Source organism: Lepidochelys kempii, chromosome 9, assembly GCF_965140285.1.
Source record: "Lepidochelys kempii isolate rLepKem1 chromosome 9, rLepKem1.hap1, whole genome shotgun sequence".
Taxonomy (NCBI): Eukaryota; Metazoa; Chordata; order Testudines; family Cheloniidae; genus Lepidochelys; species Lepidochelys kempii.
This window is the reverse complement of record NC_136388.1, coordinates 68,327,513-68,346,304: the sequence shown is the minus strand read 5'-3', so window position 1 is coordinate 68,346,304 and position 18,792 is coordinate 68,327,513. Positions and strand designations below refer to the sequence as shown.

The 18,792-nt window shown below is 40.5% G+C and overlaps 1 long non-coding RNA gene across 2 annotated transcripts in view; it reads right to left on the bottom strand.

The window, feature by feature from the left end:
- The window catches only part of LOC144930836 (uncharacterized), a 196,205-nt gene extending 186,429 nt beyond the window's left edge, over nucleotides 1-9,776 (bottom strand). The window contains exons 1-2 of one of the 2 annotated variants that reach the window (XR_013636249.1): nucleotides 9,576-9,776; nucleotides 7,236-7,400 (exon numbers count right to left, since the gene is read on the bottom strand). This is a non-coding gene — a long non-coding RNA (uncharacterized LOC144930836). Of the gene's footprint in view, nucleotides 1-7,235; nucleotides 7,401-9,215; nucleotides 9,442-9,575 lie in introns of those variants that run through there. The other variant, XR_013636248.1, reaches the window with a different exon arrangement.
- Between the last annotated feature and the right edge of the window lie 9,016 nt (nucleotides 9,777-18,792).

Genomic DNA, 18,792 nt, shown 5'->3' with positions numbered 1-18,792 from the left:
AAGCCATCATCCTTTCCCTCCTTTCCATCTGAAAACATTTTCCTTTAATAGACAAACTACTACAAAAGTCATTCAACTCCAAGTGGTGAATTATTCCCTGCTTGAGTATAATGCAATCACCTCCAAATTTATATGAGCCAATCCTCTATATCTAACCAGTATGTTCTGTTGCTAATCTTTTATTGCCTTGTTTGTCTATGGCATGTTTCAGTTTCGTTTGTTATTCCCCTCCAATTCCACTATACATATTCCACTACCTGTAAGAGAAAGTTGCCATTATGTTTATATATTTTGGGTACTGTTCTGCAATGACTGTTCAGGCAAAATTTCCTATTCAAGTCAAATTTGATACTCAAATGTGTAACTATCAGAAATGTGATTTTTAAGGTCCCTTTCTGAGTGATCCCAAGTACCTTCAGAGAGGCTGAATTCAGACACAAATTCAGTACTGGTTAAATGTCACATCCACACACAAATGTAATATTTTCTCCTATCAGCCATGATGTGCTTGTACTTGTTGGTAGCCAGGTGTGTAAATTTTTTCCCCTCCAAAGTTAAGCAGAAGGAGAATTAAATCATCCCTGCTACAGAAGAGTTTACATATAAAGTTCCTCCTTCCAAAAATCAACAATTTATAGCATTGCCTGACTGTGCTTTCAAGACGAGGCCCTCACTGCATAAGAAGCAGTGGGGTCCTTTGTCTGGATTGACGAAGCTGATGAATTGCATACACACCCTTCCTCCCCCCACCCAACTTTAATTGCAAAGGTGGTTTGACCAGTATACTGGAATACCTGACTCTCCTCTAAATTATTATCCCAGTTGAACTAAATTCAAGAGTGGGGAAAATCTCTAGCAACTATTGCCTGTAATCTTTAAGTCAAGAATTTTAGTACCTTTCTTCCCACTGCTCAGCCAAGCTGTCATATTGTGGGCTATAATTCCTTAACACTGACAAAACCCCAAAATGACTCATTGCAATATGACACATCAGCTACCTTGGGGCGAGGGGGAGAAACGTGGGGAACCACAGGTGAATAAAAGAATCCGCTATTCAGAAAAAAGTTGAAGAGGTGGAAAGGAAATTGGTTGTTCAGACAAAATGCTGGTTTTAAAGGCCAAACACTATACTTAATTCAAATTGATAAACTCCAGCTTATAGAGATGAGCAGATATTTGGCTTATTTCCTCCACCTTCCTTCTGGGAATTAACATATAATGTTTAACTTTCCAAATATTCAACCTCATTGCAGTTTAATGTAAACTGCAAATTGATTGTTTCATACAACCACCTTCAGATTCTTTAGTAATCATACTATATAAAATAAATAGAAGTCATGAACCAAAAAAATCACATATAGCTATAATTCTTTTCAGCATACCAGCAGTGTTCAAGTGTGTTCCTATGTGTACTAATGTACCTTCATGAAGTCTTGAATCTCCATGGAAACTAATGTACATGCCTCAAACAACTTCTGTGAGAATCATGTACATTCCAACAGAATTGAAGTGAACTGGAATCAAACTAGCAATACCATAACAAAGATGGGGATCATAGGATCTAATAATACATGTTATTACAGGGATGGTTCCACAGTTCAGTAGAAACTGGGCAAATAATTTGGAAAGCCAATGTTGAAGCTAATAGAACAAATAATATTTTGCAGAGACAGCAGACATCACATAACCTAAATTGTGATTCCCTTACTTTGTGTTTACAGAGCCTCAATGTAAGTTCTCAACTGTAAATGTTCAGCCCACCCACCTTCTCCCGCTCTTGAGCTCTCAGCTGTTAGGAGTTTTTGCTGAAGGGCTCTGTACTATTTCCCTTTGTTCCATTACTCTGAAAAATGAAAATGGTTAGACTGTAAACTTTTGGAGTGAGCAGGAGCAAGCTTTCCAGGCTAGGTAAACACATGGGTTTGCGGGGCTCACACTGGTGCTCTAAAACTAGCTGTAGAGACAACACTTTGAAGCTGGAGCTCAGGCTATGAAGCCCATCCCCTTTCCCAGACTTCAGGGCCAGAGTTTCAACTTCAAAGTACGGTCTATACACCTATTTTTAGAACACGAGCGTGAGCCCCGCAAGTCCATGTGACTCACTCCAAAATGTTGCATAAAACGCAGCAGGCCCTTTGGTGTTGAAAAATATGCATCTCAGTTGCTAATTTGTCATTTTTAGGACACTTCAGGTCCTTAGTAAGTATATTTCCAAAGGGCCAACAAAAACACACCCCCCCCCCAACCCCTTACTATAAATAACTAGAAATCCACTCTCCCCTTTTAAGGTTGCCCAGAAATAAGGCGAATGGAGAATTTCTATGCATTGACGAGTGTACCCTCTGAGAGATGTACATTAATAATTTTAAATGCAGACTTCCATTACTCGTAAAGGGTAGAGAAATGGAATGAGACTCTTAGTGTTGAAGCCCATGGTACCAGAAAACTATGTGTGCACCAGTAGACCCAGAAGTTAATTAGTGTAACTGACGAAATTCTCCCCATGGATGTGTGAGCAACTCCCTCTGCATTCCAAGTGTGTTACACAAAGATACCTGAGGGCATAATTAGTCTTAGTAGTCAGGGTGACTCTGCACTTTATACACTACAACCATGTACAATCCTGTGTGACTCCTTAGATACATACTGGAGCCACTGCCCAGGCTGCTGCAGTCACACTGCCAGGTTTAAGCATGTTGAAATAGCACTCTATGTCTACCCAAGCTAGGAATCATACTTCCGACCTGTTGTGTAGACATACCCACAAAGACTGCACGAGAAGACAAATGAAGGGATCTCAAAAGTTATTTTAAAAAAATCTCATAATTTGGGAGAGGGCTGATGTGATTTTTGAACACTTGGAGGTGGTAATACTGGCTACACCCACCACTGGACTTGACTTCTAGACAAGCAACTTTCAGACTACAAATTGGCTTTTTATTTTTTAATACAACATGCCCGTCAAATTTGTTTTCAAAGCTTGAAAGATGGGCCTATGCAAGTGAGTTATTGATTTTTTACTGAATATAATAAGATGCAATTTAAACAATTTGTTTCTTTCATAAATGTTCTATGTATCAATGAGACCTACGGTAGACTCAAAGCAAACTTTTACATTCTAAATCAATAACATACTCATTTCATTGCATTTCATTAAGTATAAATGATCACCTGAGATATTATAAAGCAGGAAACTGCTGAGGCCTAAACACAAAGTAATTTCAATTATCTCTTTATTTCAGACATTTAGGGTGCTTAGTTATTTTTTCTGATTCTACTAAGACATTATTGCTGGCTTTACTGCCAGTAAAACAGTACGTATTCAAGTCTTTATTATAAGATACCAAAGGGACATATATATACACACACAGAAGCAGCAGTTTGGTAGTTCCCTGAAAGATTTCTCAATTGTGCTGAGTCTGACAAAATTCAATACAGCCGTTCAAAGAAATGTTTGTGGCAATACACACAGCCGGAAGCACTGAACTCATATTTCACATTCATAAATATTCATCTGGGAAATTTCCATACAATTGTCATTAAACACATAGTCCATCTACTGTAAATAAGGCTGAAATATAAATCATCCATTCCACTTCTCAACATTAAAGATGGTTACCCGACTCTTAAAAGGAAATTGATGTCAGGGAAAAAAGGGACGCTCTACTCCTTAACAGGCAAAACTTACTTACACTTACTTCCCTTTCCTGAAATACGCAAACAGAAAATAACAAACCAGTTACCACTTTGTCTGTTCTCTAGCCAGCACACTTAAAATTCACTTAAAATCATAACCAGTGTCTCAGAGCATCAAGCTGTGCAGATCACCCTGCTTGCTGCACCACTGTGACAGCTTGGATCTCCCCTTTCAGGGTACAAAAGGATATGCTGTGGTCCCACTGAGCCTCCCAGTTCCACCAGCCTGGGCTTCCTCCCCCGGTCCTTGCTGTGCCAGGCCCTCAAGCCTTTTCTAGCACGCACACACACAGAGGTAAGGCTACACCCAGCTGCAGACACAGACTGAAATCAGCTGTGTAGGGGAGGATTCAGCTTGGGGATTTACCCAGCACTCACATGCACACCTCCTTTGGGGTGTAAACCCAAAATAATATTGTCTTATGCTGTATTGAGCAATCTGTACAGTGCAAGCTCATAAAATTGCCCCCTCCCTCAATATGGAGGGAGATATGCACAGCTTTTTGCCCCCCAGATACGAATTGCACAAACTGGGTTTTGGAATAAACAAAAAAAATAAGTGTATTCACTATAAAAGGTAAATTTTAAGTGATTATAAGGAATGGCAAACAGAACAAAGCAGATTACTGAGCAAATAAAACAAAACACACAAACTAAGCTTATTACATGAAAGAAACAGGTTACAAATAATAATTTCTCACCATAAATGTCATTTTAGGCAGGTTGCAGAGTTTCTGCAGCTCAGAGTTCTAGTTATTTCTCTTTACAGGCTAGACCCCTGTCTCAGCCTGGACTCAGCCCTTGCCTTTCCCCAGCTTAGTTCCTTTGTGTGTTTTCAGCAGTCTTCCTTCTTCGACTGGGAGGCAATGGAGAAGAGCCCTGATTGACTCACTTCCCAGCCTTAAATAGGATTTACATAAGGCAGGAATCCTTTGTTTCCACTGAAAACATACCAGCAGTGTCCAAGGTGGTACTCTGTACCAGGTGACATCACATGACCTTGTAGTGTCAAAGCAGCATCCTAGGAAACTTCTCAGGAAGGTGGGAGATTAAGAAAGAACAATAGAACTTTGAAGATACTAATGGCCCATCCAGGCTGATTGCCTACTGTCTGGTGGGTGTTCCCCCAAGTACACACATAGTTGTAATTGTTACATAGTCAATATTCCTAACTTCAGATACAGAAATGATACATACATATTAGATAAACACATTCAGCATATCATAACCTTTCCAATGATACCTCACATGTCCCACCTTGCATAAAACATCTCAAATATATGAATATGGCATAACAATAATATTTTTATGAAGAATATGAAGGATGTAGCGTCACATCCTTGTAATACAAACTCTACTTCAAGTAAACAGGTGGTGCAGATATATTTGGACAGGAATTGGATATACAATTAGAAATACAATATCACTTTACCTTTGAAAACAAGCAGCATGATTAACATCAGGGAATATTTTCTTCTAATACATGCTCATTGCATTGTAGAAAGGAACACTGAAAGGCATTTTCTCTCTCTTCAGCATACCAGAGTTAATATTTTGTAAATGTCACCTCAAAGGAATCCTTCTCTACTCTTCCCCAATTCTTGCCCGGCTTAAATTAAGCACATACTTTAGTCCTTTGCCTTTAGTCAAGGCCTCGAAATACAAATTTGCACAAAAAATTGTATTCAAGTATTCAAAACATGAAAAATCTTCATTCTCCTCAAGTAGCACTGGTCAGCATTTTTCATTTCATTAGATTTTTTTCACCATACAAAACATTAGATCTTTATCAAGACATTTTCAGTTTTCGTAAAGCTCTGTTTTCAAGTGCAAGTCACATGATTAATAGAAAGACCATAATATCCCAAGAAGTGATATCTTGCCTATGTGTATTAGGTTGGTGGGCTATTTTCATTCATATCACAAAAGCCACCTTTACAAGTCTCCTTTACTGGGAGTCTTAGCATAGAGGACAAACACTCAAGGGGAATGGTGACTGCTTATCCTACTCCTCTCTCTAAATACAGGCAATCCTGCCAAGTCACAATTGATGTATATTGGTGATGATTGCTACCAATACTGTTGCTATAGCTGCTCTTTGCACAAATGAAGAACCGTACTATTGCACAAACATTTTTAACTTATTGGGGGTCTAAACTAGACCCCACTGATGTCAATGGGAGCATTTCTTTTGACTTCAATGAGAATTGTGTATTTTTGTTCTTTTAAAAAGATCATATTTCACAATCCTAAAACTACAGACTGAGGTGTGCATTATGTCCTAAGATTAATAACTAGCTATGAGGAGTTGATGGTCCAAGGCAGAGTAAAGCACTATTAACCGTACTGGTCACTAATTCCCAGGAAATTCCCTCTGCCAGTTTATTTTCCACACTTACTATGGATAATAAGCTATTTAAAGATTACAGACAATATGCTATTTTGGTTTGCCTGGCCTTTTTTCTGTTTGATTGTTTTGCAAGCGCCTGGTATGTGGATCATGTTTCACAGAAAGCTGTGTAAAGTACTTCTAGAGCATTACCACTCCAATGCATTATTCTCTCAGAGGGTTTGAGTTGGTTTATAGCATCTCATTTACCTGCAGTGTACACTGCTAAAGGCACAGAAGGCTCTATAAATGTGCAGTTTTCAGTCTGGGCATTGATGGTTCTGCCACAGGGCCAGCTGGAGTAAAAAGAAAACAGGAAGTAAAATTGCTACCTTCCATCCCAGTCCCAGGCACCATTCATTAATATTAGAGTTTGAGAGACTGGAAGTAAGTGAGGTTGTATTCCCATTCTCCAAAGTCAGGGGCAGCTACTCCAGTGATATGCAGCACAAATCCCACAAGCAGGCATGAAAGCAGTAACAACACACATGGCAGTAAATAACCCAGCAGAGAAATAGGGGTGCTATCAAAACTAGTCCACTCATAAACCTATGGACAACCAAGGATGTCTACAACGAGTCATACATAGAAGCTACTAAAAACTCCTAGTTTTCCTCCATAGCTGCCTTCAGAACCATGCAAAGAAAGGTATCAGGTGTTAATGAATTTGGTCACTGTATGGTTCATCCATTCCAAGTCCTTTTACAAAGTGTTTTCGTTTTTGTCCTTTTACTTGAACAGGAAGGGTTAAGAATTTCGCCCATATACAACAGAGAGGGGCTGTCCCCAGTGCCAGGTACAGTAGAGGTCTCTGCCTGCATTCCCAGCAATAGTGTACAACCATCATGGCATATTAAAGCTCTACGCATAGAAACACCTGATAGACAAGTGTCTGTTCATGTTTTGCAGGGCTTTATCTCACTTGCACTCATTTTTGGATCATCTATTTTGATAAAATTCTCTTTGTTTAAAAAGCAATACTTTTCAACATGCATTTTGCATCTGCTTATTCAAAAGCAGTCGATAAACATTAATTCTAGTTAGTGATAATTTCTGCCTTGGGAAAAAAAAAAGATTGACATAATGCCCATAATCAATTCATGGTTTCATGAATTCATACTGATTAATCCCTGTAAAAGGGCCTACTCACCATAGACATGCTTCCTCGCAGCTGGATCTGAGAATTAGCTTTCACCCCATCTTGGGCCCCCATCCGTCAGTCACTCATGCTGTGGTTCCTCTCTCCCCCCGTGACTCAGGGTACTCTCTCTTCATGACTTGGCCCTCTAGCCAGGTCACAAAACAGTCCCACATTCTAGGGTAAGAAAGTCCCATTGGACAAGCTGTTAGAATGTCATCTCAGGCAATCTTCTGTTCCAACTCTACATCCCGTACCACTTTCTCAGCGGCTGGTAGAGGACTCCAGCTACTAGGACCCAACTACTCCAAGTTCTAGCCTAGGGACACCATGACTAGCAACCTAGGTCTGCTCAGTCTCAGACTTTGGTTCTGTTTCCCTAGGCTCTTTCCTACCCCACCTCTCTAGCTCTAGATTTACCACTAGAGATTCCTCAGCTCCCTATAATATTTCACCCCTCTAGGCCTTTTGCCAGACTCCCGAGTCCAGCACAGGACCCTAGGGCTTACTCTTCTCCTGGATTCCTCCTTGTTCCTGGCTAACTCCCTTTCCTTCTAATGAGTGATTGCAGACTTGCTTCCTGTGTTCAATTCCTGGTTTTATACTCCTAGTCCAGCTCTTCCCACAGATGGTCTTCATCTGCAATTAGTGTTGATCAATCCCTGGCTTCCCTCCAAGTGTAGCATCTAAGATTAGTTGGCCCTCCAGGCACTCATAAACCTGCACAGGGCTCATGTGGGGTGGACACCTCATCATAATCCCACATTCCTGCTTGCAGCTAATGTGTGAGAAAGTCTATAACCACTGTACGCATCAAGCACTATGATCCCCTTTCCCTCCCTTGCCTTGGGCTCTTCTAGTACCATCACTCTGCCCTCCAACACCATGCTGTAGATGGAGCTACAGTAATTTAATGTTTATATTCCTGTTGCACATGTTTGACACACTAGCTGACTGTACTAGATGCATCCTTGCAAGAGTTCCAGAAATATAACCACTGTATTGTAACTGAAGCTCACAAGTGTGTTTTTTGTCATAGGAATCTTTGTTTCTGATTTTTCCCTGCGTGAAACTTAGACTTTCCAGAAGGAATTCTAGTAGATAACACATAGAAGCCTCATTGACACTGTATACTGTAAGGCTGATGACTGTCACCATTTGCTTCCTGGGGTGTACTCAATGAATTATAATAAATCAACTCAGGGAAAAAAAGCAAGAACACACATTTCAAAGTGGAAATATGTACTGAAAGGGTCATAGCAGACTAAGTACCCAGTCCTCCCATTTCAATTACATCGTGACAGTTTGATGGGGATATGCTTTGGGCATACTTGAGTGAGCATCCCTATTTATTTCTTTTCAGAGATCAGCAAAGGTTTGCTTGTGGTCATTAAATGGAAGTATTTATTAAGATGACAGGATACCATATGCCAGAGAGATGTACATCTTGATGGCTCTAATGAAGCAACTCTCCCCCTCCCCAGCCATTCAAACAAGCTATCAACTATACTAGCCACTAATAAAAAAAATACTCTACCATCCACATTTCACATCAAATATTTGAAAACATTTTCTAAGAATAGTGCTCAGCAGGAGAAAAATGAAGACAAACCATTACATCAAAAGAATAGAGATGTTATATATATTTATGCAATTTTATATTTTTAACTGGGAAAGAGAGCCAGATCCAAAATACAGTCAGAAGCACCATGTGAGTCATTTGACTGCTTCTTCATGCTTCAGGTACACGGTGGTTGAATGCATGTGCTGTGATATTGAACATATCAAGTACATATTAACTACGGGCCATAAACAAAAGCCACTGAAGTCTAAGCGGTTTTTCCTCCACTAACTTCACTGGGAGATGGATGGAGCCCTTGAGTTGAACATTAATGGCAAAATGACAATTTTTGCCTTTTTTCCCTCAAGCATGACTCGTTTGCAAACCAGTACTGATTTCTCTCCATGCATTCATTATTCCTTAGTACTCACCAGAAAGTTTGTACTAAGAATGTTCAGCCTATGGTTTGTGGTGTAGCAGTAGCCTATGGAGTCAGTGATAGGGGTCTTGACTTTCTCCCTGAGCTCGATCATGTGACTGAGGCTGTTTCTTCTTGTGTCAGACATGGAAATCTTTACTAGTGAATCGTAACACAAACAGCAAGTCACATGAGAAAATGTCTGCTTCTTAAACAGAAATAGTGCATTTCTGGGACAAATAATCATTTGTATTAAATTCAGGAATTTTTCCAGAATCATGATTTCCCTCCCCCCCCCCCCCCCGCCAATGGGAAACAAGCTCACTACGTTTATTTACAAAAATATTCACAAAGTAGTTTGTTATTCAGCTACCTTAACTACTCATATACATTCCCTGGATTAGAGAAATGTTGCAACATTTGGATCAAAGATGATAAAAGGATACACTCTTGTGTTTACACAATTTTCTCCCTTGCTGTTTGTGGTGGCTTTACTTTGGTAGGCATTAAGAATCTTGTTTGTCTGGGGGATTTCCAACCACCTCTCTCCCAACACCATACCTTGGAGTTCAACGGATATCTAGAAACACAAACAAAATCCATGCCTAAGATTTTAAAAAATTAACAATGCCTAACTTCGGACACTTTAAAGGAGACTGCTTTTCAGATGGTAGCTGTTCAGTACTTTCTGAAAACCAGGCCCTTTTAAGTGATCTTTTGAGCATCCAAAATTTAGATAGCAAAAGTCAGTAGTCACTTTTGAAAATTGTGGTCTAGGACTCTGGCCTTTGAAAGGCAGAAAGCATAAGTAATCATAGCAGCCCAAAATAATTATCACACAACCAGTTCTCTTCAGAAAATACTTTCTAGAAGTAAGCAACATCCTCCAGAAGCAAGACATCAGACACAGTTTTAAATTGAACCAAGTCCCAAGTATGTAATCCTGAAAATATCAGTAGAAACTCAAAGATAATAACCGGAAGTCGAGAGCTGGCCAAAGTCCCCTGGCTGATTTCAGCTGACACTGAATGGTTAACATGTATGCTTGGATAATCTAAATTGTCTACTGCCTATAAAGGGGTCAAGTTAAAAAGTGACAGTGTTACAGAGATGCTTGATTGATGCAGCTATGGTTGTATTCAATTTAATTTGTTCTTACTGAAAAATGGTCACTGTTGCACTGCAGGAGGAAAAGGTATACCTGAGAGGCTCCTCGGCAGCAAACAAAAAGCAAATACATTTGATTAAGACTGAAAGTAGTTTCCTGTCTGTTACTGACTCTTACTTGCTGAGTTTTGCATTTACACTCAAGCACATAATATCTCATGAGTAAAAGTAATTTGTCTGTTTTACTAGCTAATTATGAATGTTGTGTTCCTAGACTCAAGGGAATGTGTTCTGCAATTCCTAACAAGTCATACATTAGAACTATACATGGTTGTAAGAAATTGTGTATTTAAGATTCCATTGTTCTGAGCAAGGTTTTCCGCTTACATAAACAGTCTCGTACTGAAATAGTGAATAAAGGACTAATGCCATCCATGCAAAGTAATCCATAGGTTTTACTCAAAATGTATGATTTGTGTAAGTACTGTCTTGTCAACCTATTCTCTTTCTGCATCAAAGTCCTATCAATCTGGGAATTATCAGTGGACTATATCATACATAATTGTTTATGAGCTCCACTGAATCATAATAATACAATCTTAAAATGAAGCCAGGTGGCCTTAAATGTAGAAGGTAAGAATACAAAACAAAGCTTTAGATAATATGGCTCACATACATAACTACTTCCATCTAAAAATCTCAGGCTGCAATCACCACTTAAACTATTCTTTCACAAGGCCCCTCCTCTGCAGTGGAGTGCAGCAGCTTAACAGCTAACAGTTATGCTAGGTTAGGACAAGTGCTGGAGAACCCCTAAACAAATTGCAACTGCCAGATTAATTTAGGTAGACCAGATATAAGTACCTAGTGAACACGTGGATAGATGGTCTCTGGAATTCACACCCTTAATGAGTGCCATGGGATCCTTAATGACCACGTTCAGAATTTCAGCACCATCCCTCTTCCTAAATGTGGCACATTAGTACTGTCCTGAGGCATTCATTCAGAAGCAACAGAGTTCCAACTACTTTCTCTCCCACACCACTACCTCTTTGGAGGGCTCATATTTAAGAATGTGCCCAGATTATTCTTTTAGATTTCATTAAGTAAACAAGGTTCAAAAACGTTACCAAGCATGAGCAGGAGCTATTTGAAACCACTTCCTCAGCCATTTCTAGTCAATTATACACAACCCCTTCTAGCACTGGAACATATTTTGTAAAAAAGCAACCATCCATACAGCATTTCATTTTTAATGAAAGATTTGTGCCCCATTGCCTTGAGAAACCTTTGTCCCGCTAGCCTCATCTTCATGATGTCTGCAAGGGGGCATGAAAGAATCTGAGACTTGCATTAATTTTGAATAATTGAGGCCAATATTGTTAATATCAGAAGTTTGCTTCTCTCTTGGCCACATAACATGAATTAGGATTAACCTCAAACTGATGTTATAGGGATTTAAATTACTACTCCCTTCAAAGGTTGGTAACAGAACAGGTAAAAAAGAACAAAAATATCAGTTATTTTTCATGAGAAATTTTCAAAAAGGTTATTTCCCCCAAATTTATAATAGAAATGCACTCAAGGTGCTCTACAATGACATCAAGTTCTTTAGTCCACAATATTGCAGGGTTGAAATGCAGGAAAAATTAACACAAAACCTCCATCCTGCTTTCAGTGTAACTTTTTATCAACCTAAGTTATAAGGTATTTGTGTTTCTTAGAAACTTTTATGCAGACTATGTGGAAGCCTGAAATTTTTGCTCTTAACTCCTTTCTCTACCAGAAAATCAAGCATTAGCAGAAAGTGAGTGCCAAGACTTCCCCTATCTGAATTTAGTTTGACTGAGAAATAATAATCAAGTGTCTAATACTCAGCCAGTTTACAAGCAACCATTCTGACATCCTTATTGTGAAATACTATTATGGAATCTGTTCTTTTAAATAATAAATAACTTAATAGCCACATTTCAATAAAGTCTACACCTACTCTGATGCCGTTTCTTTGCTTCATGATTTCAGAAATCCTTTACATTCCACCAGCATGTGTAAAATTAATAATGTCTGCTGGGTTTATAATCTTCTTTACAAAGTTTCATAGCCTCTTGTGATTTAAAGCCTGTGATACTATATTAAACCCTATAAAAACAGTGTATAGCATAAAATTATTTTATAAAAGGTCAAACACTGATTTGTGCTGTAATGTGTCATAACAACTGATCTTGTACATGCCACATGACTATTTTTCAAATATTAAAAAAGTGGTGATGAGTTATATTTTAGTATTATACTCAAATGATGTGGCATTGATGACCCATGTCACTTGCACAATACTGTGGTAGCTAGAATCCATAGTTCCCATGTAAAATTATGACCGTTATCAGAGCATGCAAAAAGCCGCTGTTGTCAGAGCAGCAGTGATCTGTATGCTCTGTATAACCTGTATGCTCAAAAGGCCTGTTACACTTCCCACCACTTTTGTCTCCTCTCCCTCTTTGAATACTTGTGAAGTGGCTTCCCCCCACGCCCCACCTTCTTGTGAGCTTAGCCATCAGTATAATAAATGTGCTGCTTTCTGCCAAACTCTGGTGTGTCATTAGTCCTCCCTAAGCTTACTAGCTGGCCCAATTCAGGTAACATAACAGGTGGAGAATGCAGGCAGCTTAGTGGAGGATTTGACCCAAGAGTAGGGATCCCCTGTTGCCCCCAGGTGGTCTCTTGAGTGGGTCCAGCTCGAGCCTGCGTGAAAAAGTGGTAGGCTAGCAACCCACTGCAAGGAAAAAAGGATGCCACTGTTGTGTACCGGTGTAGGGCAAGGGAGAGAATTAGGTGTAAATTCCCTGGTGGCCCCTAATACCTTCTTGAGCGGTCCAGCTTGAGCCTGTGTGAAAAAGTGGCAGGCTAGCAACCCACTGCAGTGAGAAAAGGACGCCGCTGTTAAGTATGCCACTGTGGGCCAAGGGGAAGAAAAAGGCGAAGCAGCCCAAGCGAGAAAACACACCGCCTAGGGGAGCGGCGGCGCTGCCCGGGGTGTTGTTAGAATGGCTCCAAAAGAGAGGGGGCAGACCCCTGGATGCCAGTGGTGGTTCCACCTGGGAGTACAATTCCTGAACTGCTGCTCATGTCGGATAAATATGTACTTATATATGGTCCCGATAAGGCGGTACTGGATTGTGCAGCAGGCTGGCAATGACAAGCTGCAAAGAGTCAGCTCGCCACTGAAATAGATCCACTCAAGGACCGATGTAATGAGCTGGAGAAGGAACGGAATATGTGGAAGGCGCAGGCTCTGACTGCTAGTGCTCAGGCGTCTTCCCTCTCTGTAGCCGCAGTACAGGTGGTGGCAGCAGAGGAGGAGCGGGAGCGGGTGGAAGTAGAGAACACCACTCTGAGCCAGGCAGTTACCTGCCTGAAGGATCTCGTCCTGGAGAGGTCCACCCGGGAGAACAGGGTCTAAGGGGGCTTATTCAGCCCGGATCACTGCCAGATCTGGATGGCCAGACCCCAGACACCATGTTGCGGTGGTCTGGAGTGTGGTCCGAAACTATGGGCCTGTGCCTGCAGCAGGCGGGGCAGCCCCAAGCACCGGTCACACTGTGGCAGAGACTGTGTGGACTCCTGCACAAGCAATAGAGTTAGCAAAAACCCTAGGTGGCATAGATAAAACCCCAGAGGAAAAAGGGGTACACCGTGGACAACTCAAACGAGTAGGGTCTGCCACAGTGGGAGCACTGTGCTAATTTGTTTCTAGGCTTCTATCTTTCAGCCTCCGAACCGGAAGATCTGGAGAGCTAGTACCAGCTGAAGAGTTACAGAAATACCATGGTTATAGAGTCACGACAAAGTCTGTGTTCAGTGTTGCATGTTCTGTGTCCCATGTTCTGTGTCTGACTCTGGTGGGTGTCCTGTGCTAGCATTGGGCCCAGAGAGAGGGAAAACTACACTAGACAGCGTAAATGCCTTTTTCTCTCTCTACTTTCCCCATCTCCAACCACATTATCAATCACATCTACCTCTGTCCAAAAGACTTAGGTCCCCAATGCATCAGGTTTATTTTTTATTAGGTTCTCTAATAATCATTTTGTTGTTGAGTTCTATTGATACATTTGTATTGTTAGCTACATTTTCTTGTATTGTTGATTCCACTTTCCTCTGCACCCAGGTTCTACTTCCCCAAGCCCTGAAGGGTAGTTCATGGGCCCCATCTTTCAGGTCTTGGATTTGTCCTCACCCCCACCCCTACTGACCTCTTGAAAACAACTGTTAGTAATAGGGAATTGTGCAACATTTTAGCAACTAAATGTTAGTTTAAGTATCAGCAATTTCACCAAGTTCTCTGGTACTACGTATCTTCCAAATCAGTTTACCCTTACATGACAACTGTGGTACCCCTACAAATCTTATTTGTTGTGTGTACTTAAGGAGGTCCAGACCGCAGTGACTTTTATTGTTTAATGGCTATTGCAGCAGCAGACTTGGGCCTCATTTTGTTTGTTGATGTACCCAATTATTGTGATGGTGATGGTTTTATTGTATTCCCAATTATTATTATTGTGATTGTTTGCATTTGTGTTTATGTTATAGCTGGTGTTTAGTCACTTGTAACGGTTTTAGTTATATTCACCTGGTTATGATTGTTTGGTTTGTTTGCAACAGATCACCTGTGCCCTACAATGACAACAACTACTGTAATGACCATAGATCAAGGGGCAGAGCGTTGTAGGAGCAGCAGTGATCTGTATGTTATGAATAGAGACTGGGAGTGGCTGGGTCATAACACATATTGAATCTATTTCCCCATGTTAAGTATCCTCACACCTTCTTAACTGTCTAAATAGGCCATCTTGATTATCACTACAAAAGTTTTTCTCCTGATAATAGCTCATCTTAATTAATTAGCCTCTTACAGAGTGTATGGCAAATTCCACCTTCTCTTATATCTCTCTTTTTACTATATGTTCCATTCTATGCATCCGATGAAGTGGGCTGTAGCCCACGAAAGCTTATGCTCTAATAAATTGGTTAGTCTCTAAGGTGCCACAAGTACTCCTGTTCTTTTTACGGATACAGGCTAAACACGGCTGCCTCTCTGAAACCTGACGTAGCACACAGATCACTGCTGCTCCTACAACAGCTGCATAATAAATGGATTACCGAAAAAAATGTACTGTCACCACTATGGAGGATTCTGCTATTTTCATGAAAACAAAACCAGTCTGACAATTTTAAAAGCCCTGACAGGTTTTGATTCTTTAGATGAACCTGGTTGTTAAAAATGTTTAGAGGGTGTCACAGGTCCACTACTAGGACGCCTCCTCCTAGCCACTCCAGGGATTAGCTCTTTCTAGGCCCAATGCCCCCTTCCGCTGCTCATCTGCATGCCCTTCCACCTCTCTGCAACTCAGGGTGTTATCTCTTCGTGACTTGGCCCTCCAGCCAGGTCACTGTAATTCTCTCCTTCTGGGGTATCACAGTCTCACGATACATGCTGTTTCCCTCTGAAATGTCCAGGGAGTGGCTACAGGCTCCCTCACTGTAGCCCCTTTTTGTTACCAGCTTCCTGGCTTTACAGTAGCCGCTCTTGTTCCTTCACAGCTAGTTCCATCATCATTTAGGCATTACTTAGGCCCCTCAGCTGTGGTCTATCCAGTTAATTGACCCTTTGCCAGCTTCACTGACCCTTTCTAGGCTACTGTGGGGTGAACTCCCCAGATCAGAAAAGACTACAAACAAAGAGCCAAAATCAGGGCTTAGGCACTTTGAATGTGGACCTAGGTAGACATTAGTTCATCAAGGGACTGAGCCAAAGTTCACTGAAGTCAATGGAAAGACTTCTGTTGACTAGTCCTTAGGCTTTGGAACCAGGTCCAATAAGTAGCTTTGCACTCTACTCGAATTGGGATCAGTGGGAACCCCAGGCAAAACCCCATTACCAGCAAGCAGAATGGATGTCCCACATCTGGAAAGTATAGTGCACACTGAAAAATCCCCGTACCTAGAGAGCAATTTTACAGACATTAAATTAAATGTTAAGACCCCACAAGTCCTGTAGAATGTAAAGGTGATGAGAAGTCAAGACTGGAGCACTGAAGGCCCTTGCTGAGGGCATTTCATTTGGGTACTTAAGAGTTGAAGGAGATGATACTGTTCTGGTATGAGCCTATGTGCAGCCAGAGTCCTTGTTTTAGCCCAAATATTATACTTGGAGCTCATTAATTTTATAGTATGATATTTATTGTCACACTCATACAACTGCCTCATCTCATTAATTTGATCCACTGCTGAATATAGGCGCTATTTAACATTGCAATATTTTATCATTAACTGTCGATCACAGATTTAGCAGAGTTCAATCACTATCATGATCAAGCAAGCCACTAAGGGAGCTGGGAAGGAGGATGACGTTTTCCCCTAGATGTGAACAGAATGTCAGGGCAATCCTGAATGAACCACTGATCTAGGCTTGATCAATTTTTACATGCCCTTACACCCCCAGCAGCAGTGACAATTTCTCTATGGAGGATGACTCTTGCTCTCTTCTTTGGGGAGGAAGGAGGACTTGCCACAATGTAATCAGAAGAGCTTCACAGTTTGGATGAAAGTTTGTGAAGCTCACACCACCACTCCCAGGTACAGAATGTTGCAGGACCCCCCGGACAGTGCTCCACAGCAGTCATAGCAGGGGTGACCCCGGGAGGTACAGAGGTGTGTTTAATAATATTGAGATGCCTAGAAAAAAATAAATAGCCATTAATGTAGATTATTCTTTACCTTACCTATAGTTTTCGCCACCGTACTTAATACTGTAGCATTCTTCTCATACACCGTGATAACAAAGATTGTACATGAACAGCCATATTTTGTGCTGCCCTGATCTTAAGTCACAATATACAGCATTTTGCTCCATTTTGCATTTCCATGACTTAATACATTTTTAGTATAAAATATTCTAATAGGTCAAAAAAATGTAATTTTGATTTCAGTGTAATTTAAGAGTCTCTAGAAAGCATTATGTCCAGTGTCGGCATGCTCATTTGTATTTCCTACGAGTACAATGTGTGGCTCGAAGGCTTCTCTCTCTCTCTCACCAGTAGAAGTCGGTCCAATAAAAGATATTACCTCACCTACCTTGCCACCCTATGATTATAAGGCAGATTGCCTTGGATGCAAGAAAGTTTACGAAGAGCTTTGTCCCCTCAGACTGTCAGAACAGTGTGAGTCTTTGCACACAGGGCCTGAGGCAAAGATCATTCTGGACAATGCAAGTCTCTCTTGAACTTGGTGCACTCTGGGCCTGGCCACTAAGGAGCAGAAGGCTTCTGCCAGAGGAAAGAGTACCCTGTAGCCTCTGGACCCACAGATTTTTGAGAGCTGTTGAGTCTGGTTGAGAATAATATAGTATATTGATTTCTAGAGCTGCTCCAATTTATCTTTGCCATTTATGATGCCGTAACTATAACCACACAAGATCCACCAAGGAATGAGAAATTCTCCCTGGACAGAACTAATTCCCCTTAACATTTTTAGAGAGGTTAATATCAGAAAGAAAGAAAGTTAAAATTGTATAAGAAGCCTACTATAAGTATAGATACTCCGTGAAAATAAACCAAAGCAAAAAACGGATTGCATAGAACAAAATGTGAAAAAACCCACAAAACATCTTGCATAGGTCATAAAGCTGAAATTAGCATCCTTGATAAGTACAACAGGCATTTTAAAAAGCCCATATGAGCAACAAAATGGAGGGTAGGCATTCTAGATCAACTGTCTTATGGAAAGAACAGTCAACTTTAAAGAAATAAGAAAGAATCATCCTAAATATTAAGTGTCACCTCTGGCCTGGGCAGAAGTGACAAGGAAGAACTTTAGTTAATCTCCAACTTCATTGGAACAAGAGTTTGAATGAACCAAGTCTGAGTGATGTGCTGTTTAGTCAGGCTGTAAACCTAGCAGCGGATAGTGAATTTATACCAGCTACAAATGTTTTTAATGGGTCAATTAAAATAAGAAAAACAAGGAAAAGACACCTTAGGGAAACATGCATAGATTCTCCCATAAATGATTTAATCACAGAAAAACAACTTTCATGGGACTGTCAACTTCATCTGCATCTGTATTTGTTTTTTAAGAGTCTGTTTAGATAACCAATGGCAACTTCTTAAAGACCAAACCAAAAAGACGATACATAAAAATTATCAACCCTTCTATGGAAGAAATTTTACAATATTGTATGTGTAGTTCCATATTTGTAAAACCAAGACTTCCTCCTTAGCTTTTGCTGGTCATATCTATTTAACCCTGAAGCAATTACTCACCTGTTTGAAAGTTAAACACATGCTTACGTGCTTTGCTGGATCAGGAACATAGATTGTACTCTTTTTTAGGTCACAAACTGCTTTACTGTGTGAGTGTACAGGGAGTCCTCAGACTTACGATACAACACAATTCTGAGGAACGAATTGTAAGTCGAAACAGCTTTTCCC